The 15,348-nt window shown below is 51.5% G+C and overlaps 43 non-coding genes and 23 pseudogenes across 43 annotated transcripts; all 66 read right to left on the reverse strand.

Moving 5' to 3' along the window:
• Positions 1 to 82: 82 nt before the first annotated feature.
• Positions 83 to 201, reverse strand: LOC131098067 (5S ribosomal RNA). Its single transcript, XR_009116948.1, has one exon. It is a non-coding gene; the product is annotated as a 5S ribosomal RNA (ribosomal RNA).
• A 112-nt stretch (positions 202 to 313) lies between these two features.
• Positions 314 to 432, reverse strand: LOC131099795 (5S ribosomal RNA). Its single transcript, XR_009118567.1, has one exon. It is a non-coding gene; the product is annotated as a 5S ribosomal RNA (ribosomal RNA).
• Positions 433 to 544: 112 nt separating this feature from the next.
• Positions 545 to 663, reverse strand: LOC131142757 (5S ribosomal RNA). The gene has a single exon (XR_009132824.1). It is a non-coding gene; the product is annotated as a 5S ribosomal RNA (ribosomal RNA).
• A 115-nt stretch (positions 664 to 778) lies between these two features.
• LOC131100018 (5S ribosomal RNA) lies at positions 779 to 897 on the reverse strand. The gene has a single exon (XR_009118787.1). It is a non-coding gene; the product is annotated as a 5S ribosomal RNA (ribosomal RNA).
• Positions 898 to 1,009: 112 nt separating this feature from the next.
• On the reverse strand, positions 1,010 to 1,128 carry LOC131142685 (5S ribosomal RNA). Its single transcript, XR_009132754.1, has one exon. It is a non-coding gene; the product is annotated as a 5S ribosomal RNA (ribosomal RNA).
• A 112-nt stretch (positions 1,129 to 1,240) lies between these two features.
• LOC131100475 (5S ribosomal RNA) lies at positions 1,241 to 1,349 on the reverse strand (annotated as a pseudogene).
• Positions 1,350 to 1,461: 112 nt separating this feature from the next.
• Positions 1,462 to 1,570, reverse strand: LOC131141491 (5S ribosomal RNA; annotated as a pseudogene).
• A 112-nt stretch (positions 1,571 to 1,682) lies between these two features.
• LOC131141069 (5S ribosomal RNA) lies at positions 1,683 to 1,801 on the reverse strand. Its single transcript, XR_009132494.1, has one exon. It is a non-coding gene; the product is annotated as a 5S ribosomal RNA (ribosomal RNA).
• Positions 1,802 to 1,916: 115 nt separating this feature from the next.
• LOC131098343 (5S ribosomal RNA) lies at positions 1,917 to 2,035 on the reverse strand. The gene has a single exon (XR_009117219.1). It is a non-coding gene; the product is annotated as a 5S ribosomal RNA (ribosomal RNA).
• A 112-nt stretch (positions 2,036 to 2,147) lies between these two features.
• Positions 2,148 to 2,256, reverse strand: LOC131141590 (5S ribosomal RNA; annotated as a pseudogene).
• Positions 2,257 to 2,368: 112 nt separating this feature from the next.
• On the reverse strand, positions 2,369 to 2,487 carry LOC131141080 (5S ribosomal RNA). The gene has a single exon (XR_009132495.1). It is a non-coding gene; the product is annotated as a 5S ribosomal RNA (ribosomal RNA).
• Positions 2,488 to 2,599: 112 nt separating this feature from the next.
• Positions 2,600 to 2,717, reverse strand: LOC131099492 (5S ribosomal RNA). The gene has a single exon (XR_009118321.1). It is a non-coding gene; the product is annotated as a 5S ribosomal RNA (ribosomal RNA).
• Positions 2,718 to 2,829: 112 nt separating this feature from the next.
• LOC131142196 (5S ribosomal RNA) lies at positions 2,830 to 2,957 on the reverse strand (annotated as a pseudogene).
• A 112-nt stretch (positions 2,958 to 3,069) lies between these two features.
• Positions 3,070 to 3,178, reverse strand: LOC131100476 (5S ribosomal RNA; annotated as a pseudogene).
• Positions 3,179 to 3,432: 254 nt separating this feature from the next.
• Positions 3,433 to 3,541, reverse strand: LOC131142385 (5S ribosomal RNA; annotated as a pseudogene).
• A 112-nt stretch (positions 3,542 to 3,653) lies between these two features.
• On the reverse strand, positions 3,654 to 3,762 carry LOC131141167 (5S ribosomal RNA; annotated as a pseudogene).
• Positions 3,763 to 3,874: 112 nt separating this feature from the next.
• LOC131141134 (5S ribosomal RNA) lies at positions 3,875 to 3,983 on the reverse strand (annotated as a pseudogene).
• Positions 3,984 to 4,095: 112 nt separating this feature from the next.
• On the reverse strand, positions 4,096 to 4,214 carry LOC131141093 (5S ribosomal RNA). Its single transcript, XR_009132497.1, has one exon. It is a non-coding gene; the product is annotated as a 5S ribosomal RNA (ribosomal RNA).
• Positions 4,215 to 4,326: 112 nt separating this feature from the next.
• LOC131099494 (5S ribosomal RNA) lies at positions 4,327 to 4,444 on the reverse strand. The gene has a single exon (XR_009118322.1). It is a non-coding gene; the product is annotated as a 5S ribosomal RNA (ribosomal RNA).
• A 112-nt stretch (positions 4,445 to 4,556) lies between these two features.
• LOC131099697 (5S ribosomal RNA) lies at positions 4,557 to 4,674 on the reverse strand. Its single transcript, XR_009118515.1, has one exon. It is a non-coding gene; the product is annotated as a 5S ribosomal RNA (ribosomal RNA).
• A 112-nt stretch (positions 4,675 to 4,786) lies between these two features.
• Positions 4,787 to 4,895, reverse strand: LOC131100477 (5S ribosomal RNA; annotated as a pseudogene).
• Positions 4,896 to 5,007: 112 nt separating this feature from the next.
• Positions 5,008 to 5,126, reverse strand: LOC131142773 (5S ribosomal RNA). Its single transcript, XR_009132839.1, has one exon. It is a non-coding gene; the product is annotated as a 5S ribosomal RNA (ribosomal RNA).
• A 112-nt stretch (positions 5,127 to 5,238) lies between these two features.
• LOC131142959 (5S ribosomal RNA) lies at positions 5,239 to 5,357 on the reverse strand. Its single transcript, XR_009133018.1, has one exon. It is a non-coding gene; the product is annotated as a 5S ribosomal RNA (ribosomal RNA).
• A 112-nt stretch (positions 5,358 to 5,469) lies between these two features.
• Positions 5,470 to 5,588, reverse strand: LOC131100149 (5S ribosomal RNA). The gene has a single exon (XR_009118913.1). It is a non-coding gene; the product is annotated as a 5S ribosomal RNA (ribosomal RNA).
• A 112-nt stretch (positions 5,589 to 5,700) lies between these two features.
• LOC131099148 (5S ribosomal RNA) lies at positions 5,701 to 5,819 on the reverse strand. Its single transcript, XR_009117986.1, has one exon. It is a non-coding gene; the product is annotated as a 5S ribosomal RNA (ribosomal RNA).
• Positions 5,820 to 5,932: 113 nt separating this feature from the next.
• On the reverse strand, positions 5,933 to 6,051 carry LOC131099673 (5S ribosomal RNA). The gene has a single exon (XR_009118496.1). It is a non-coding gene; the product is annotated as a 5S ribosomal RNA (ribosomal RNA).
• Positions 6,052 to 6,163: 112 nt separating this feature from the next.
• On the reverse strand, positions 6,164 to 6,291 carry LOC131141172 (5S ribosomal RNA; annotated as a pseudogene).
• A 112-nt stretch (positions 6,292 to 6,403) lies between these two features.
• Positions 6,404 to 6,512, reverse strand: LOC131100478 (5S ribosomal RNA; annotated as a pseudogene).
• A 112-nt stretch (positions 6,513 to 6,624) lies between these two features.
• On the reverse strand, positions 6,625 to 6,733 carry LOC131100479 (5S ribosomal RNA; annotated as a pseudogene).
• A 112-nt stretch (positions 6,734 to 6,845) lies between these two features.
• LOC131098679 (5S ribosomal RNA) lies at positions 6,846 to 6,964 on the reverse strand. The gene has a single exon (XR_009117544.1). It is a non-coding gene; the product is annotated as a 5S ribosomal RNA (ribosomal RNA).
• Positions 6,965 to 7,076: 112 nt separating this feature from the next.
• LOC131141173 (5S ribosomal RNA) lies at positions 7,077 to 7,204 on the reverse strand (annotated as a pseudogene).
• A 112-nt stretch (positions 7,205 to 7,316) lies between these two features.
• LOC131100480 (5S ribosomal RNA) lies at positions 7,317 to 7,425 on the reverse strand (annotated as a pseudogene).
• Positions 7,426 to 7,537: 112 nt separating this feature from the next.
• On the reverse strand, positions 7,538 to 7,646 carry LOC131100482 (5S ribosomal RNA; annotated as a pseudogene).
• A 112-nt stretch (positions 7,647 to 7,758) lies between these two features.
• LOC131143057 (5S ribosomal RNA) lies at positions 7,759 to 7,877 on the reverse strand. The gene has a single exon (XR_009133111.1). It is a non-coding gene; the product is annotated as a 5S ribosomal RNA (ribosomal RNA).
• A 112-nt stretch (positions 7,878 to 7,989) lies between these two features.
• On the reverse strand, positions 7,990 to 8,108 carry LOC131097486 (5S ribosomal RNA). The gene has a single exon (XR_009116388.1). It is a non-coding gene; the product is annotated as a 5S ribosomal RNA (ribosomal RNA).
• A 112-nt stretch (positions 8,109 to 8,220) lies between these two features.
• Positions 8,221 to 8,339, reverse strand: LOC131098077 (5S ribosomal RNA). The gene has a single exon (XR_009116958.1). It is a non-coding gene; the product is annotated as a 5S ribosomal RNA (ribosomal RNA).
• A 115-nt stretch (positions 8,340 to 8,454) lies between these two features.
• LOC131097786 (5S ribosomal RNA) lies at positions 8,455 to 8,573 on the reverse strand. The gene has a single exon (XR_009116679.1). It is a non-coding gene; the product is annotated as a 5S ribosomal RNA (ribosomal RNA).
• A 112-nt stretch (positions 8,574 to 8,685) lies between these two features.
• Positions 8,686 to 8,804, reverse strand: LOC131100044 (5S ribosomal RNA). Its single transcript, XR_009118811.1, has one exon. It is a non-coding gene; the product is annotated as a 5S ribosomal RNA (ribosomal RNA).
• Positions 8,805 to 8,916: 112 nt separating this feature from the next.
• LOC131141020 (5S ribosomal RNA) lies at positions 8,917 to 9,035 on the reverse strand (annotated as a pseudogene).
• A 112-nt stretch (positions 9,036 to 9,147) lies between these two features.
• Positions 9,148 to 9,266, reverse strand: LOC131099262 (5S ribosomal RNA). Its single transcript, XR_009118097.1, has one exon. It is a non-coding gene; the product is annotated as a 5S ribosomal RNA (ribosomal RNA).
• A 112-nt stretch (positions 9,267 to 9,378) lies between these two features.
• LOC131098680 (5S ribosomal RNA) lies at positions 9,379 to 9,497 on the reverse strand. Its single transcript, XR_009117545.1, has one exon. It is a non-coding gene; the product is annotated as a 5S ribosomal RNA (ribosomal RNA).
• A 112-nt stretch (positions 9,498 to 9,609) lies between these two features.
• On the reverse strand, positions 9,610 to 9,737 carry LOC131141024 (5S ribosomal RNA; annotated as a pseudogene).
• A 112-nt stretch (positions 9,738 to 9,849) lies between these two features.
• LOC131100484 (5S ribosomal RNA) lies at positions 9,850 to 9,958 on the reverse strand (annotated as a pseudogene).
• Positions 9,959 to 10,070: 112 nt separating this feature from the next.
• LOC131100485 (5S ribosomal RNA) lies at positions 10,071 to 10,179 on the reverse strand (annotated as a pseudogene).
• Positions 10,180 to 10,291: 112 nt separating this feature from the next.
• Positions 10,292 to 10,410, reverse strand: LOC131142849 (5S ribosomal RNA). The gene has a single exon (XR_009132913.1). It is a non-coding gene; the product is annotated as a 5S ribosomal RNA (ribosomal RNA).
• Positions 10,411 to 10,522: 112 nt separating this feature from the next.
• On the reverse strand, positions 10,523 to 10,641 carry LOC131097487 (5S ribosomal RNA). The gene has a single exon (XR_009116389.1). It is a non-coding gene; the product is annotated as a 5S ribosomal RNA (ribosomal RNA).
• Positions 10,642 to 10,753: 112 nt separating this feature from the next.
• Positions 10,754 to 10,872, reverse strand: LOC131097561 (5S ribosomal RNA). The gene has a single exon (XR_009116460.1). It is a non-coding gene; the product is annotated as a 5S ribosomal RNA (ribosomal RNA).
• Positions 10,873 to 10,987: 115 nt separating this feature from the next.
• On the reverse strand, positions 10,988 to 11,106 carry LOC131098344 (5S ribosomal RNA). Its single transcript, XR_009117220.1, has one exon. It is a non-coding gene; the product is annotated as a 5S ribosomal RNA (ribosomal RNA).
• A 112-nt stretch (positions 11,107 to 11,218) lies between these two features.
• LOC131142605 (5S ribosomal RNA) lies at positions 11,219 to 11,337 on the reverse strand. Its single transcript, XR_009132677.1, has one exon. It is a non-coding gene; the product is annotated as a 5S ribosomal RNA (ribosomal RNA).
• A 112-nt stretch (positions 11,338 to 11,449) lies between these two features.
• Positions 11,450 to 11,568, reverse strand: LOC131098681 (5S ribosomal RNA). The gene has a single exon (XR_009117546.1). It is a non-coding gene; the product is annotated as a 5S ribosomal RNA (ribosomal RNA).
• A 112-nt stretch (positions 11,569 to 11,680) lies between these two features.
• LOC131100150 (5S ribosomal RNA) lies at positions 11,681 to 11,799 on the reverse strand. The gene has a single exon (XR_009118914.1). It is a non-coding gene; the product is annotated as a 5S ribosomal RNA (ribosomal RNA).
• Positions 11,800 to 11,911: 112 nt separating this feature from the next.
• Positions 11,912 to 12,030, reverse strand: LOC131099375 (5S ribosomal RNA). Its single transcript, XR_009118209.1, has one exon. It is a non-coding gene; the product is annotated as a 5S ribosomal RNA (ribosomal RNA).
• Positions 12,031 to 12,142: 112 nt separating this feature from the next.
• On the reverse strand, positions 12,143 to 12,261 carry LOC131099977 (5S ribosomal RNA). Its single transcript, XR_009118748.1, has one exon. It is a non-coding gene; the product is annotated as a 5S ribosomal RNA (ribosomal RNA).
• A 112-nt stretch (positions 12,262 to 12,373) lies between these two features.
• On the reverse strand, positions 12,374 to 12,501 carry LOC131141398 (5S ribosomal RNA; annotated as a pseudogene).
• Positions 12,502 to 12,613: 112 nt separating this feature from the next.
• Positions 12,614 to 12,722, reverse strand: LOC131100486 (5S ribosomal RNA; annotated as a pseudogene).
• Positions 12,723 to 12,834: 112 nt separating this feature from the next.
• On the reverse strand, positions 12,835 to 12,943 carry LOC131100487 (5S ribosomal RNA; annotated as a pseudogene).
• Positions 12,944 to 13,055: 112 nt separating this feature from the next.
• On the reverse strand, positions 13,056 to 13,174 carry LOC131101163 (5S ribosomal RNA). Its single transcript, XR_009119168.1, has one exon. It is a non-coding gene; the product is annotated as a 5S ribosomal RNA (ribosomal RNA).
• Positions 13,175 to 13,286: 112 nt separating this feature from the next.
• LOC131097488 (5S ribosomal RNA) lies at positions 13,287 to 13,405 on the reverse strand. The gene has a single exon (XR_009116390.1). It is a non-coding gene; the product is annotated as a 5S ribosomal RNA (ribosomal RNA).
• Positions 13,406 to 13,517: 112 nt separating this feature from the next.
• On the reverse strand, positions 13,518 to 13,636 carry LOC131101198 (5S ribosomal RNA). The gene has a single exon (XR_009119171.1). It is a non-coding gene; the product is annotated as a 5S ribosomal RNA (ribosomal RNA).
• A 115-nt stretch (positions 13,637 to 13,751) lies between these two features.
• LOC131098345 (5S ribosomal RNA) lies at positions 13,752 to 13,870 on the reverse strand. The gene has a single exon (XR_009117221.1). It is a non-coding gene; the product is annotated as a 5S ribosomal RNA (ribosomal RNA).
• A 112-nt stretch (positions 13,871 to 13,982) lies between these two features.
• Positions 13,983 to 14,101, reverse strand: LOC131143405 (5S ribosomal RNA). Its single transcript, XR_009133453.1, has one exon. It is a non-coding gene; the product is annotated as a 5S ribosomal RNA (ribosomal RNA).
• Positions 14,102 to 14,213: 112 nt separating this feature from the next.
• Positions 14,214 to 14,332, reverse strand: LOC131098685 (5S ribosomal RNA). Its single transcript, XR_009117548.1, has one exon. It is a non-coding gene; the product is annotated as a 5S ribosomal RNA (ribosomal RNA).
• Positions 14,333 to 14,444: 112 nt separating this feature from the next.
• LOC131098983 (5S ribosomal RNA) lies at positions 14,445 to 14,563 on the reverse strand. The gene has a single exon (XR_009117827.1). It is a non-coding gene; the product is annotated as a 5S ribosomal RNA (ribosomal RNA).
• A 112-nt stretch (positions 14,564 to 14,675) lies between these two features.
• On the reverse strand, positions 14,676 to 14,794 carry LOC131098686 (5S ribosomal RNA). The gene has a single exon (XR_009117549.1). It is a non-coding gene; the product is annotated as a 5S ribosomal RNA (ribosomal RNA).
• Positions 14,795 to 14,906: 112 nt separating this feature from the next.
• Positions 14,907 to 15,025, reverse strand: LOC131141021 (5S ribosomal RNA; annotated as a pseudogene).
• A 112-nt stretch (positions 15,026 to 15,137) lies between these two features.
• On the reverse strand, positions 15,138 to 15,255 carry LOC131098446 (5S ribosomal RNA). Its single transcript, XR_009117319.1, has one exon. It is a non-coding gene; the product is annotated as a 5S ribosomal RNA (ribosomal RNA).
• Between the last annotated feature and the right edge of the window lie 93 nt (positions 15,256 to 15,348).

Below are 15,348 nucleotides of genomic sequence, written 5' to 3' on the forward strand. Positions count from 1 at the left end.
AGGCGACGCAGGCCAAACTAGACTCCAGCAAAAAGTGTCAAACAGCGCCCACTGCTTTCAGGCAAGAGCAGAAACCATAAAAAGCTTACAGCACCTGGTATTCCTAGGCGGTCTCTCATCCAAGTACTAACCAGGCCCGCCCCTGCTTAGCTTCCGAGATCGGATGAGATCGGGCGTTTTCAGGGTAGTATGGCTGTAAGCTGCCAAGGCAACTGAAAAGATCCTATTTGAAGGCGACGCAGGCCAAACTAGACTCCAGAAAAAAGTGTCAAACAGCGCCCTCTGCTGTCAGGCAAGAGCAGAAACCATAAAAAGCTTACAGCACCTGGTATTCCCAGGCTGTCTCCCATCCAAGTACTAACCAGGCCCACCCCTGTTTAGCTTACGAGATCGGACGAGATCGGGCGTTTTCAGGGTAGTATGGCCGTAAGCTGCCAGATCAACTGAAAAGATCCTATTTGAAGGCGACGCAGGCCAAACTACACTCCAGCAAAAAGTGTCAAACAGCGCCCTCTGCTGTCAGGCAAGAGCAGAAACCATAAAAAGCTTACAGCACCTGGTATTCCCAGGCGGTCTCCCATCCAAGTACTAACCAGGCCCGCCCCTGCTTTGCTTCCGAGATCGGACGAGATCGGGCGTTTTCAGGGTAGTATGGCCGTAAGCTTTAAGGGCAACTGAAAAAATCTTATTTGAAGGCGACGCAGGCCAAACTAGACTCCAGCAAAAAGTGTCAAACAGCGCCCTCTGCTGTCAGGCAAGAACAGAAACCATAAAAAGAAGCTTACAGCACCTAGTATTCCCAGGCGGTCTCCCATCCAAGTACTAACCAGGCCAGCCCCTGCTTAGCTTCCGAGATCGGACGAGATTGGGCGTTTTCAGGGTAGTATGGCCGTTAGCTTTAAGGGCAACTGAAAAAATCTTATTTGAAGGCGACGCAGGCCAAACTAGACTCCAGCAAAAAGTGTCAAACAGCGCCCTCTGCTGTCAGGCAAGAGCAGAAACCATAAAAAGCTTACAGCACCTGGTATTCCCAGGCGGTCTCCCATCCAAGTACTAACCAGACCCGCCCCTGCTTAGCTTCCGAGATCGGATGAGATCGGGCGTTTTCAGGGTAGTATGGCTGTAAGCTGCCAAGGCAACTGAAAAGATCCTATTTGAAGGCGACGCAGGCCAAACTAGACTCCAGCAAAAAGTGTCAAACAGCGCCTTCTGCAGTCAGGCAAGAGCAGAAACCATAAAAAGCTTACAGCACCTGGTATTCCCAGGCGGTCTCCCATCCAAGTACTAACCAGGCCCGCCCCTGCTTAGCTTCCGAGATCGGGCGTTTTCAGGGTAGTATGGCCGTAAGCTGCCAGGTGAACTGAAAAGATCCTATTTGAAGGTGACGCAGGCCAAACTAGACTCCAGCAAAAAGTGTCAAACAGTGCCCTCTGCTGTCAGGCATGAGCAGAAACCATAAAAGGCTTACAGCACCTGGTATTCCCAGGCGGTCTCCCATCCAAGTACTAACCAGGCCCGCCCCTGCTTAGCGTCCGAGATCGGGCGTTTTCAGGGTAGTTTGGCCGTAAGCTGCCAGGTCAACTGAAAAGATCCTATTTGAAGGCGACGCAGGCCAAACTAGACTCCAGCAAAAAGTGTCAAACAGCGCCCTCTGCTGTCAGGCATGAGCAGAAACCATAAAAGGCTTACAGCACCTGGTATTCCCAGGCGGTCTCCCATCCAAGTACTAACCAGGCCCGCCCCTGCTTTGCTTCCGAGATCGGACGAGATCGGGCGTTTTCAGGGTAGTATGGCCGTAAGCTTTAAGGGCAACTGAAAAAATCTTATTTGAAGGCGACGCAGGCCAAACTAGACTCCAGCAAAAAGTGTCAAACAGCGCCCTCTGCTGTCAGGCAAGAACAGAAACCATAAAAAGAAGCTTACAGCACCTAGTATTCCCAGGCGGTCTCCCATCCAAGTACTAACCAGGCCAGCCCCTGCTTAGCTTCCGAGATCGGACGAGATCGGGCGTTTTCAGGGTAGTATGGCCGTTAGCTTTAAGGGCAACTGAAAAAATCTTATTTGAAGGCGACGCAGGCCAAACTAGACTCCAGCAAAAAGTGTCAAACAGCGCCCTCTGCTGTCAGGCAAGAGCAGAAACCATAAAAAGCTTACAGCACCTGGTATTCCCAGGCGGTCTCCCATCCAAGTACTAACCAGGCCCGCCCCTGCTTAGCGTCCGAGATCGGGCGTTTTCAGGGTAGTTTGGCCGTAAGCTGCCAGGTCAACTGAAAAGATCCTATTTGAAGGCGACGCAGGCCAAACTAGACTCCAGCAAAAAGTGTCAAACAGCGCCCTCTGCTGTCAGGCATGAGCAGAAACCATAAAAGGCTTACAGCACCTGGTATTCCCAGGCGGTCTCCCATCCAAGTACTAACCAGGCCCGCCCCTGCTTTGCTTCCGAGATCGGACGAGATCGGGCGTTTTCAGGGTAGTATGGCCGTAAGCTTTAAGGGCAACTGAAAAAATCTTATTTGAAGGCGACGCAGGCCAAACTAGACTCCAGCAAAAAGTGTCAAACAGCGCCCTCTGCTGTCAGGCAAGAGCAGAAACCATAAAAAGCTTACAGCACTAGTATTCCCAGGCGGTCTCCCATCCAAGTACTAACCAGGCCAGCCCCTGCTTAGCTTCCGAGATCGGACGAGATCGGGCGTTTTCAGGGTAGTATGGCCGTAAGCTTTAAGGGCAACTGAAAAAATCTTATTTGAAGGCGACGCAGGCCAAACTAGACTCCAGCAAAAAGTGTAAAACAGCGCCCTCTGCTGTCAGGCAAGAGCAGAAACCATAAAAAGCTTACAGCACCTGGTATTCCCAGGCGGTCTCCCATCCAAGTACTAACCAGGACCGCCCCTGCTTAGCTTCTGAGATCGGACGAGATCGGACGAGATCGGGCGTTTCAGGGTAGTATGGCTGTAAACTGCCAGGTCAACTGAAAAGATCCTATTTGAAGGTGACGCATGCCAAACTAGACTCTGACAAAAAGTGTCAAACAGCGCCCTTTGCTGTCAGGCAAGAGCAGAAACCATAAAAAGCTTACAGCACCTGGTATTCCCAGGCGGTCTCCCATCCAAGTACTAACCAGGCCCGCCCCTGCTTAGCTTCCGAGATCGGGCGTTTTCAGGGTAGTATGGCCGTAAGCTGCCAGGTCAACTGAAAAGATCCTATTTGAAGGCGACGCAGGCCAAACTAGACTCCAGGCGGTCTCCCATCCAAGTACAAACCAGGCCCGCCCCTGCTTAGCGTCCGAGATCGGGCGTTTTCAGGGTAGTATGGCCGTAAGCTGCCAGATCAACTGAAAAGATCCTATTTGAAGGCGACGCAGGCCAAACTAGACTGCAGCAAAAAGTGTCAAACAGCGCCCTCTGCTGTCAGGCAAGAGCAGAAACCATTTAAAGCTTACAGCGCCTGGTATTCCCAGGCGGTCTCCCATCCAAGTACTAACCAGGCCCGCCCCTGCTTAGCTTCCGAGATCGGGCTTTTTCAGGGTAGTATGTCCGTAAGCTGCCAGGTCAACTGAAAAGATCCTATTTGAAGGTGACGCAGGCCAAACTAGACTCTGGCAAAAAGTGTCAAACAGCGCCCTTTGCTGTCAGGCAAGAGCAGAAACCATAAAAACCTTACAGCACCTGGTATTCCCAGGCGGTCTCCCATCCAAGTACTAACCAGGCCCGCCCCTGCTTAGCTTCCGAGATCGGGCGTTTTCAGGGTAGTATGGCCGTAAGCTGCCAGGTGAACTGAAAAGATCCTATTTGAAGGTGACGCAGGCCAAACTAGACTCCAGCAAAAAGTGTCAAACAGCGCCCTCTGCTGTCAGGCAAGAGCAGAAACCATAAAAAGCTTACAGCACCTGGTATTCCCAGGCGGTCTCCCATCCAAGTACTAACCAGGCCCGCCCCTGCTTAGCGTCCGAGATCGGGTGTTTTCAGGGTAGTTTGGCCGTAAGCTGCCAGGTCAACTGAAAAGATCCTATTTGAAGGCGACGCAGGCCAAACTAGACTCCAGCAAAAAGTGTCAAACAGTGCCCTCTGCTGTCAGGCATGAGCAGAAACCATAAAAGGCTTACAGCACCTGGTATTCCCAGGCGGTCTCCCATCCAAGTACTAACCAGGCCCGCCCCTGCTTTGCTTCCGAGATCGGACGAGATCGGGCGTTTTCAGGGTAGTATGGCCGTAAGCTTTAAGGGCAACTGAAAAAATCTTATTTGAAGGCGACGCAGGCCAAACTAGACTCCAGCAAAAAGTGTCAAACAGCGCCCTCTGCTGTCAGGCAAGAGCAGAAACCATAAAAAGCTTACAGCACTAGTATTCCCAGGCGGTCTCCCATCCAAGTACTAACCAGGCCAGCCCCTGCTTAGCTTCCGAGATCGGACGAGATCGGGCGTTTTCAGGGTAGTATGGCCGTAAGCTTTAAGGGCAACTGAAAAAATCTTATTTGAAGGCGACGCAGGCCAAACTAGACTCCAGCAAAAAGTGTAAAACAGCGCCCTCTGCTGTCAGGCAAGAGCAGAAACCATAAAAAGCTTACAGCACCTGGTATTCCCAGGCGGTCTCCCATCCAAGTACTAACCAGGACCGCCCCTGCTTAGCTTCCGAGATCGGACGAGATCGGGCGTTTCAGGGTAGTATGGCTGTAAACTGCCAGGTCAACTGAAAAGATCCTATTTGAAGGTGACGCATGCCAAACTAGACTCTGACAAAAAGTGTCAAACAGCGCCCTCTGCTGTCAGGCAAGAGCAGAAACCATAAAAAGCTTACAGCACCTGGTATTCCCAGGCGGTCTCCCATCCAAGTACTAACCAGGCCCGCCCCTGCTTAGCTTCCGAGATCGGGCGTTTTCAGGGTAGTATGGCCGTAAGCTGCCAGGGCAACTTAAAAGATCCTATTTGAAGGCGACACAGGCCAAACTAGACTCCAGCAAAAAGTGTCAAACAGCGCCCTCTGCTTTCAGGCAAGAGCAGAAACCATAAAAAGCTTACAGCACCTGGTATTCCTAGGCGGTCTCCCATCTAAGTACTAACCAGGCCCGCCCCTGCTTAGCTTCCGAGATCGGATGAGATCGGGCGTTTTCAGGGTAGTATGGCTGTAAGCTGCCAAGGCAACTGAAAAGATCCTATTTGAAGGCGACGCAGGCCAAACTAGACTCCAGCAAAAAGTGTCAAACAGCGCCTTCTGCAGTCAGGCAAGAGCAGAAACCATAAAAAGGTTACAGCACCTGGTATTCCCAGGCGGTCTCCCATCCAAGTACTAACCAGGCCCGCCCCTGCTTAGCTTCCGAGATCGGACGAGATCAGGTGTTTTAAGGGTAGTATGGCCGTAACCTGCCAGGTCAACTGAAAAGATCCTATTTGAAGGCGACGCAGGCCAAACTAGACTCCAGCAAAAAGTGTCAAACAGCGCCCTCTGCTGTCAGGCAAGAGCAGAAACCATAAAAAGCTTACAGCACCTGGTATTCCCAGGCGGTCTCCCATCCAAGTACTAACCAGGCCCACCCATGTTTAGCTTACGAGATCGGACGAGATCGGGCATTTTCAGGGTAGTATGGCCGTTAGCTTTAAGGGCAACTGAAAAAATCTTATTTGAAGGCGACGCAGGCCAAACTAGACTCCAGCAAAAAGTGTCAAACAGCGCCCTCTGCTGTCAGGCAAGAGCAGAAACCATAAAAAGCTTACAGCACCTGGTATTCCCAGGCGGTCTCCCATCCAAGTACTAACCAGGCCCGCCCCTGCTTAGCTTCCGAGATCGGATGAGATCGGGCGTTTTCAGGGTAGTATGGCTGTAAGCTGCCAAGGCAACTGAAAAGATCCTATTTGAAGGCGACGCAGGCCAAACTAGACTCCAGCAAAAAAGTGTCAAACAGCGCCTTCTGCAGTCAGGCAAGAGCAGAAACCATAAAAAGCTTACAGCACCTGGTATTCCCAGGCGGTCTCCCATCCAAGTACTAACCAGGCCCGCCCCTGCTTAGCTTCCGAGATCGGACGAGATCAGGCGTTTTAAGGGTAGTATGGCCGTCACCTGCCAGGTCAACTGAAAAGATCCTATTTGAAGGCGACGCAGGCCAAACTAGACTCCAGCAAAAAGTGTCAAACAGCGCCCTCTGCTGTCAGGCAAGAGCAGAAACCATAAAAAGCTTACAGCACCTGGTATTCCCAGGCGGTCTCCCATCCAAGTACTAACCAGGACCGCCCCTGCTTAGCTTCCGAGATCGGACGAGATCGGACGAGATCGGGCGTTTCAGGGTAGTATGGCTGTAAACTGCCAGGTCAACTGAAAAGATCCTATTTGAAGGTGAACCATGCCAAACTAGACTCTGACAAAAAGTGTCAAACAGCGCCCTTTGCTGTCAGGCAAGAGCAGAAACCATAAAAAGCTTACAGCACCTGGTATTCCCAGGCGGTCTCCCATCCAAGTACTAACCAGGCCCGCCCCTGCTTAGCTTCCGAGATCGGGCGTTTTCAGGGTAGTATGGCCGTAAGCTGCCAGGTCAACTGAAAAGATCCTATTTGAAGGTGACGCAGGCCAAACTAGACTCCAGCAAAAAGTCTCAAACAGCGCCCTCTGCTGTCAGGCAAGAGCAGAAACCATAAAAAGCTTACAGCACCTGGTATTCCCAGGCGGTCTCCCATCCAAGTACTAACCAGGCCCGCCCCTGCTTAGCTTCCGAGATCGGGCGTTTTCAGGGTAGTATGGCCGTAAGCTGCCAGGGCAACTTAAAAGATCCTATTTGAAGGCGACGCAGGCCAAACTAGACTCCAGCAAAAAGTGTCAAACAGCGCCTTCTGCAGTCAGGCAAGAGCAGAAACCATAAAAAGCTTACAGCACCTGGTATTCCCAGGCGGTCTCCCATCCAAGTACTAACCAGGCCCGCCCCTGCTTAGCTTCCGAGATCGGACGAGATCAGGCGTTTTAAGGGTAGTATGGCCGTAACCTGCCAGGTCAACTGAAAAGATCCTATTTGAAGGCGACGCAGGCCAAACTAGACTCCAGCAAAAAGTGTCAAACAGCGCCCTCTGCTGTCAGGCAAGAGCAGAAACCATAAAAAGCTTACAGCACCTGGTATTCCCAGGCGGTCTCCCATCCAAGTACTAACCAGGACCGCCCCTGCTTAGCTTCCGAGATCGGACGAGATCGGACGAGATCGGGCGTTTCAGGGTAGTATGGCTGTAAACTGCCAGGTCAACTGAAAAGATCCTATTTGAAGGTGACGCATGCCAAACTAGACTCTGACAAAAAGTGTCAAACAGCGCCCTTTGCTGTCAGGCAAGAGCAGAAACCATAAAAAGCTTACAGCACCTGGTATTCCCAGGCGGTCTCCCATCCAAGTACTAACCAGGCCCGCCCCTGCTTAGCTTCCGAGATCGGGCGTTTTCAGGGTAGTATGGCCGTAAGCTGCCAGGTCAACTGAAAAGATCCTATTTGAAGGTGACGCAGGCCAAACTAGACTCCAGCAAAAAGTCTCAAACAGCGCCCTCTGCTGTCAGGCAAGAGCAGAAACCATAAAAAGCTTACAGCACCTGGTATTCCCAGGCGGTCTCCCATCCAAGTACTAACCAGGCCCGCCCCTGCTTAGCTTCCGAGATCGGGCGTTTTCAGGGTAGTATGGCCGTAAGCTGCCAGGGCAACTTAAAAGATCCTATTTGAAGGCGACGCAGGCCAAACTAGACTCCAGCAAAAAGTGTCAAACAGCGCCCTCTGCTTTCAGGCAAGAGCAGAAACCATAAAAAGCTTACAGCACCTGGTATTCCTAGGCGGTCTCCCATCCAAGTACTAAACAGGCCCGCCCCTGCTTAGCTTCCGAGATCGGATGAGATCGGGCGTTTTCAGGGTAGTATGGCTGTAAGCTGCCAAGGCAACTGAAAAGATCCTATTTGAAGGCGACGCAGGCCAAACTAGACTCCAGGAAAAAGTGTCAAACAGCGCCCTCTGCTGTCAGGCAAGAGCAGAAACCATAAAAAGCTTACAGCACCTGGTATTCCCAGGCGGTCTCCCATCCAAGTACTAACCAGGCCCACCCCTGTTTAGCTTACGAGATCGGACGAGATCGGGCGTTTTCAGGGTAGTATGGCCGTAAGCTGCCAGATCAACTGAAAAGATCCTATTTGAAGGCGACGCAGGCCAAACTAGACTCCAGCAAAAAGTGTCAAACAGCGCCCTCTGCTGTCAGGCAAGAGCAGAAACCATAAAAAGCTTACAGCACCTGGTATTCCCAGGCGGTCTCCCATCCAAGTACTAACCAGGCCCGCCCCTGCTTTGCTTCCGAGATCGGACGAGATCGGTCGTTTTCAGGGTAGTATGGCCGTAAGCTTTAAGGGCAACTGAAAAAATCTTATTTGAAGGCGACGCAGGCCAAACTAGACTCCAGCAAAAAGTGTCAAACAGCGCCTTCTGCTGTCAGGCAAGAACAGAAACCATAAAAAGAAGCTTACAGCACCTAGTATTCCCAGGCGGTCTCCCATCCAAGTACTAACCAGGCCAGCCCCTGCTTAGCTTCCGAGATCGGATGAGATCGGGCGTTTTCAGGGTAGTATGGCCGTTAGCTTTAAGGGCAACTGAAAAAATCTTATTTGAAGGCGACGCAGGCCAAACTAGACTCCAGCAAAAAGTGTCAAACAGCGCCCTCTGCTGTCAGGCAAGAGCAGAAACCATAAAAAGCTTACAGCACCTGGTATTGCCAGGCGGTCTCCCATCCAAGTACTAACCAGGCCCGCCCCTGCTTAGCTTCCGAGATCGGATGAGATCAGGCGTTTTAAGGGTAGTATGGCCGTAACCTGCCAGGTCAACTGAAAAGATCCTATTTGAAGGCGACGCAGGCCAAACTAGACTCCAGCAAAAAGTGTCAAACAGCGCCCTCTGCTGTCAGGCAAGAGCAGAAACCATAAAAAGCTTACAGCACCTGGTATTCCCAGGTTGTCTCCCATCCAAGTACTAACCAGGCCCACCCATGTTTAGCTTACGAGATCGGACGAGATCGGGCATTTTCAGGGTAGTATGGCCGTTAGCTTTAAGGGCAACTGAAAAAATCTTATTTGAAGGCGACGCAGGCCAAACTAGACTCCAGCAAAAAGTGTCAAACAGCGCCCTCTGCTGTCAGGCAAGAGCAGAAACCATAAAAAGCTTACAGCACCTGGTATTCCCAGGCGGTCTCCCATCCAAGTACTAACCAGGCCCGCCCCTGCTTAGCTTCCGAGATCGGATGAGATCGGGCGTTTTCAGGGTAGTATGGCTGTAAGCTGCCAAGGCAACTGAAAAGATCCTATTTGAAGGCGACGCAGGCCAAACTAGACTCCAGCAAAAAGTGTCAAACAGCGCCTTCTGCAGTCAGGCAAGAGCAGAAACCATAAAAAGCTTACAGCACCTGGTATTCCCAGGCGGTCTCCCATCCAAGTACTAACCAGGCCCGCCCCTGCTTAGCTTCCGAGATCGGACGAGATCAGGCGTTTTAAGGGTAGTATGGCCGTAACCTGCCAGGTCAACTGAAAAGATCCTATTTGAAGGCGACGCAGGCCAAACTAGACTCCAGCAAAAAGTGTCAAACAGCGCCCTCTGCTGTCAGGCAAGAGCAGAAACCAGAAAAAGCTTACAGCACCTGGTATTCCCAGGTGGTCTCCCATCCAAGTACTAACCAGGACCGCCCCTGCTTAGCTTCCGAGATCGGACGAGATCGGACGAGATCGGGCGTTTCAGGGTAGTATGGCTGTAAACTGCCAGGTCAACTGAAAAGATCCTATTTGAAGGTGACGCATGCCAAACTAGACTCTGACAAAAAGTCTCAAACAGCGCCCTTTGCTGTCAGGCAAGAGCAGAAACCATAAAAAGCTTACAGCACCTGGTATTCCCAGGCGGTCTCCCATCCAAGTACTAACCAGGCCCGCCCCTGCTTAGCTTCCGAGATCGGGCGTTTTCAGGGTAGTATGGCCGTAAGCTGCCAGGTCAACTGAAAAGATCCTATTTGAAGGTGACGCAGGCCAAACTAGACTCCAGCAAAAAGTCTCAAACAGCGCCCTCTGCTGTCAGGCAAGAGCAGAAACCATAAAAAGCTTACAGCACCTGGTATTCCCAGGCGGTCTCCCATCCAAGTACTAACCAGGCCCGCCCCTGCTTAGCTTCCGAGATCGGGCGTTTTCAGGGTAGTATGGCCGTAAGCTGCCAGGGCAACTTAAAAGATCCTATTTGAAGGCGACGCAGGCCAAACTAGACTCCAGCAAAAAGTGTCAAACAGCGCCCTCTGCTTTCAGGCAAGAGCAGAAACCATAAAAAGCTTACAGCACCTGGTATTCCTAGGCGGTCTCCCATCCAAGTACTAACCAGGCCCGCCCCTGCTTAGCTTCCGAGATCGGATGAGATCGGGCGTTTTCAGGGTAGTATGGCTATAAGCTGCCAAGGTAACTGAAAAGATCCTATTTGAAGGCGACGCAGGCCAAACTAGACTCCAGGAAAAAGTGTCAAACAGCGCCCTCTGCTGTCAGGCAAGAGCAGAAACCATAAAAAGCTTACAGCACCTGGTATTCCCAGGCGGTCTCCCATCCAAGTACTAACCAGGCCCACCCCTGTTTAGCTTACGAGATCGGACGAGATCGGGCGTTTTCAGGGTAGTATGGCCGTAAGCTGCCAGATCAACTGAAAAGATCCTATTTGAAGGCAACGCAGGCCAAACTAGACTCCAGCAAAAAGTGTCAAACAGCGCCCTCTGCTGTCAGGCAAGAGCAGAAACCATAAAAAGCTTATAGCACCTGGTATTCCCAGGCGGTCTCCCATCCAAGTACTACCCAGGCCCGCCCCTGCTTTGCTTCCGAGATCGGACGAGATCGGGCGTTTTCAGGGTAGTATGGCCGTAAGCTTTAAGGGCAACTGAAAAAATCTTATTTGAAGGCGACGCAGGCCAAACTAGACTCCAGCAAAAAGTGTCAAACAGCGCCCTCTGCTGTCAGGCAAGAACAGAAACCATAAAAAGAAGCTTACAGCACCTAGTATTCCCAGGCGGTCTCCCATCCAAGTACTAACCAGGCCAGCCCCTGCTTAGCTTCCGAGATCGGACGAGATCGGGCGTTTTCAGGGTAGTATGGCCGTTAGCTTTAAGGGCAACTGAAAAAATCTTATTTGAAGGCGACGCAGGCCAAACTAGACTCCAGCAAAAAGTGTCAAACAGCGCCCTCTGCTGTCAGGCAAGAGCAGAAACCATAAAAAGCTTACAGCACCTGGTATTCCCAGGCGGTCTCCCATCCAAGTACTAACCAGGCCCGCCCCTGCTTAGCTTTCGAGATCGGATGAGATCGGGCGTTTTCAGGGTAGTATGGCTGTAAGCTGCCAAGGCAACTGAAAAGATCCTATTTGAAGGCGACGCAGGCCAAACTAGACTCCAGCAAAAAGTGTCAAACAGCGCCTTCTGCAGTCAGGCAAGAGCAGAAACCATAAAAAGCTTACAGCACCTGGTATTCCCAGGCGGTCTCCCATCCAAGTACTAACCAGGCCCGCCCCTGCTTAGCTTCCGAGATCGGACGAGATCAGGCGTTTTAAGGGTAGTATGGCCGTAACCTGCCAGGTCAACTGAAAAGATCCTATTTGAAGGCGACGCAGGCCAAACTAGACTCCAGCAAAAAGTGTCAAACAGCGCCCTCTGCTGTCAGGCAAGAGCAGAAACCATAAAAAGCTTACAGCACCTGGTATTCCCAGGCGGTCTCCCATCCAAGTACTAACCAGGCCCACCCATGTTTAGCTTACGAGATCGGACGAGATCGGGCATTTTCAGGGTAGTATGGCCGTTAGCTTTAAGGGCAACTGAAAAAATCTTATTTGAAGGCGACGCAGGCCAAACTAGACTCCAGCAAAAAGTGTCAAACAGCGCCCTCTGCTGTCAGGCAAGAGCAGAAACCATAAAAAGCTTACAGCACCTGGTATTCCCAGGCGGTCTCCCATCCAAGTACTAACCAGGCCCGCCCCTGCTTAGCTTCCGAGATCGGATGAGATCGGGCGTTTTCAGGGTAGTATGGCTGTAAGCTGCCAAGGCAACTGAAAAGATCCTATTTGAAGGCGACGCAGGCCAAACTAGACTCCAGCAAAAAGTGTCAAACAGCGCCTTCTGCAGTCAGGCAAGAGCAGAAACCATAAAAAGCTTACAGCACCTGGTATTCCCAGGCGGTCTCCCATCCAAGTACTAACCAGGCCCGCCACTGCTTAGCTTCCGAGATCGGACGAGATCAGGCGTTTTAAGGGTAGTATGGCCGTAACCTGCCAGGTCAACTGAAAAGATCCTATTTGAAGGCGACGCAGGCCAAACTAGACTCCAGCAAAAAGTGTCAAACAGCGCCCTCTGCTGTCAGGCAAGAGCAGAAACCATAAAAAGCTTACAGCACCTGGTATTCCCAGGCGGTCTCCCATCCAAGTACTAACCAGGACCGCCCCTGCTTAGCTTCCGAGATCGGACGAGATCGGACGAGATCTGGCGTTTCAGGGTAGTATGGCTGTAAACTGCCAGGTCAACTGAAAAGATCCTATTTGAAGGTGACGCATGCCAAACTAGACTCTGACAAAAAGTGTCAAACAGCGCCCTTTGCTGTCAGGCAAGAGCAGAAACCATAAAAAGCTTACAGCACCTGGTATTCCCAGGCGGTCTCCCATCCAAGTACTAACCAGGCCCGCCCCTGCTTAGCTTCCGAGATCGGGCGTTTTCAGGGTAGTATGGCCGTAAGCTGCCAGGTCAACTGAAAAGATCCTATTTGAAGGTGACGCAGGCCAAACTAGACTCCAGCAAAAAGTCTCAAACAGCGCCCTCTGCTGTCAGGCAAGAGCAGAAACCATAAAAAGCTTACAGCACCTGGTATTCCCAGGCGGTCTCCCATCCAAGTACTAACCAGGCCCGCCCCTGCTTAGCTTCCGAGATCGGGCGTTTTCAGGGTAGTATGGCCGTAAGCAGCCAGGGCAACTTAAAAGATCCTATTTGAAGGCGACGCAGGCCAAACTAGACTCCAGCAAAAAGTGTCAAACAGCGCCCTCTGCTTTCAGGCAAGAGCAGAAACCATAAAAAGCTTACAGCACCTGGTATTCCTAGGCGGTCTCCCATCCAAGTACTAACCAGGCCCGCCCCTGCTTAGCTTCCGAGATCGGATGAGATCGGGCGTTTTCAGGGTAGTATGGCTGTAAGCTGCCAAGGCAACTGAAAAGATCCTATTTGAAGGCGACGCAGGCCAAACTAGACTCCAGGAAAAAGTGTCAAACAGCGCCCTCTGCTGTCAGGCAAGAGCAGAAACCATAAAAAGCTTACAGCACCTGGTATTCCCAGGCGGTCTCCCATCCAAGTACTAACCAGGCCCACCCCTGTTTAGCTTACGAGATCGGACGAGATCGGGCGTTTTCAGGGTAGTATGGCCGTAAGCTGCCAGATCAACTGAAAAGATCCTATTTGAAGGCGACGCAGGCCAAACTAGACTCCAGCAAAAAGTGTCAAACAGCGCCCTCTGCTGTCAGGCAAGAGCAGAAACCATAAAAAGCTTACAGCACCTGGTATTCCCAGGCGGTCTCCCATCCAAGTACTAACCAGGCCCGTCCCTGCTTTGCTTCCGAGATCGGACGAGATCGGGCGTTTTCAGGGTAGTATGGCCGTAAGCTTTAAGGGCAACTGAAAAAATCTTATTTGAAGGCGACGCAGGCCAAACTAGACTCCAGCAAAAAGTGTCAAACAGCGCCCTCTGCTGTCAGGCAAGAACAGAAACCATAAAAAGAAGCTTACAGCACCTAGTATTCCCAGGCGGTCTCCCATCCAAGTACTAACCAGGCCAGCCCCTGCTTAGCTTCCGAGATCGGACGAGATCGGGCGTTTTCAGGGTAGTATGGCCGTTAGCTTTAAGGGCAACTGAAAAAATCTTATTTGAAGGCGACGCAGGCCAAACTAGACTCCAGCAAAAAGTGTCAAACAGCGCCCTCTGCTGTCAGGCAAGAGCAGAAACCATAAAAAGCTTACAGCACCTGGTATTACCAGGCGGTCTCCCATCCAAGTACTAACCAGGCCCGCCCCTGCTTAGCTTCCGAGATCGGATGAGATCGGGCGTTTTCAGGGTAGTATGGCTGTAAGCTGCCAAGGCAACTGAAAAGATCCTATTTGAAGGCGACGCAGGCCAAACTAGACTCCAGCAAAAAGTGTCAAACAGCGCCTTCTGCAGTCAGGCAAGAGCAGAAACCATAAAAAGCTTACAGCACCTGGTATTCCCAGGCGGTCTCCCATCCAAGTACTAACCAGGCCCGCCCCTGCTTAGCTTCCGAGATCGGACGAGATCAGGCGTTTTAAGGGTAGTATGGCCGTAACCTGCCAGGTCAACTGAAAAGATCCTATTTGAAGGCGACGCAGGCCAAACTAGACTCCAGCAAAAAGTGTCAAACAGCGCCCTCTGCTGTCAGGCAAGAGCAGAAACCATAAAAAGCTTACAGCACCTGGTATTGCCAGGCGGTCTCCCATCCAAGTACTAACCAGGCCCGCCCCTGCTTAGCTTCCGAGATCGGATGAGATCGGGCGTTTTCAGTGTAGTATGGCTGTAAGCTGCCAAGGCAACTGAAAAGATCCTATTTGAAGGCGACGCAGGCCAAACTAGACTCCAGCAAAAAGTGTCAAACAGCGCCTTCTGCAGTCAGGCAAGAGCAGAAACCATAAAAAGCTTACAGCACCTGGTATTCCCAGGCGGTCTCCCATCCAAGTACTAACCAGGCCCGCCCCTGCTTAGCTTCCGAGATCGGACGAGATCAGGCGTTTTAAGGGTAGTATGGCCGTAACCTGCCAGGTCAACTGAAAAGATCCTATTTGAAGGCGACGCAGGCCAAACTAGACTCCAGCAAAAAGTGTCAAACAGCGCCCTCTGCTGTCAGGCAAGAGCAGAAACCATAAAAAGCTTACAGCACCTGGTATTCCCAGGTTGTCTCCCATCCAAGTACTAACCAGGCCCACCCATGTTTAGCTTACGAGATCGGACGAGATCGGGCATTTTCAGGGTAGTATGGCCGTTAGCTTTAAGGGCAACTGAAAAAATCTTATTTGAAGGCGACGCAGGCCAAACTAGACTCCAGCAAAAAGTGTCAAACAGCGCCCTCTGCTGTCAGGCAAGAGCAGAAACCATAAAAAGCTTACAGCACCTGGTATTCCCAGGCGGTCTCCCATCCAAGTACTAACCAGGCCCGCCCCTGCTTAGCTTCCGAGATCGGACGAGATCGGGCGTTTCAGGGTAGTATGGCTGTAAACTGCCAGGTCAACTGAAAAGATCCTATTTGAAGGTGACGCATGCCAAACTAGACTCTGACAAAAAGTCTCAAACAGCGCCCTTTGCTGTCAGGC

The sequence above is a fragment of the Doryrhamphus excisus genome, chromosome 13, assembly GCF_030265055.1.
Source record: "Doryrhamphus excisus isolate RoL2022-K1 chromosome 13, RoL_Dexc_1.0, whole genome shotgun sequence".
Lineage (NCBI taxonomy): Eukaryota > Metazoa > Chordata > Actinopteri > Syngnathiformes > Syngnathidae > Doryrhamphus > Doryrhamphus excisus.